Raw genomic sequence first — 884 nt, 5'->3', positions numbered from 1 at the left:
TGTGAAGAAGAGGACAGAGCCGCGGGGGGGCTGTCCCCACCAGCCCCTCAGCTGTTTGCTGCCCAGGGCGGGGGGCGCCGGGCCCTGGCGGCTGCCGGGCGGGGGGTCCTCAGGCTGCCCACCAGCCGCTCGAAGAAGAAGTTGGCCTGGAACTCCAACCCCGTGAGGTGCTGCAGGAACGGGGGCACCTCAGCCTTCTTCACCCCCACGCAGACGGGGATGACCTTGGTCCCGTGGCAGTGGATGATGTGGTACAGGTTCCACTGGGAAACCTGCTGGCACCAGGGGTCGCGCAGGGAGCGGGCGGAGAGCAGGAGGATGGCCACCCGGCTGGCCTCGATCACCGCCAGCGCCGACGGGATGACACAGGTCCCGGCCACTTGGTCCTGGTGCTCCACGTATCCCTGAAATCCCTCCTTCTTCAGGCGCTCCGAGATGTGAGAGGCCACGTGCTCGTCCTCGGGGCAGTACCAGATGGAGAAGTCATAGGTGAAGCGGCGCGTGGGGGACATGTCACCAGCAGGGCAACCACGCCACGGGCAGCAGGGACCAAACCCCAGGTGGGAACTTTTCCTTCCAGCACCAGGAACCGGCCGCTCCCTGGGGAAAGGTCGGGCTGCCCGGAACGCGGGATCTTCCGTAAACCAAACGTGGTGGGACCCTTCGGTGGTTCCCCCTTTGGGCAGGTGGAACTGTGGGGTGTCCGGGGGGGGGCTTGGAGGAGTCTCAGGGTGTCCAGGGGGCTCCTGGAGTCTTGGGGTGTCCAGGGGGCTCCTAGAGGAGTCTTGAGGTGTTCAGGGGGCTCCTGGAGGAGTCTCAGGGTGTCCAGGGGGCTCCTGGAGTCTCAGGGTGTCCAGGGGGCTCCTGGAGTCTTGGGGTGTCCA

Source organism: Chaetura pelagica, unplaced genomic scaffold (assembly GCF_000747805.2).
Source record: "Chaetura pelagica isolate M959 unplaced genomic scaffold, ChaPel_1.0 scaffold899, whole genome shotgun sequence".
Classification (NCBI taxonomy): domain Eukaryota; kingdom Metazoa; phylum Chordata; class Aves; order Apodiformes; family Apodidae; genus Chaetura; species Chaetura pelagica.
The sequence above is the reverse complement of the archived record's forward strand: the minus strand, read 5'-3'. Positions refer to the sequence as shown.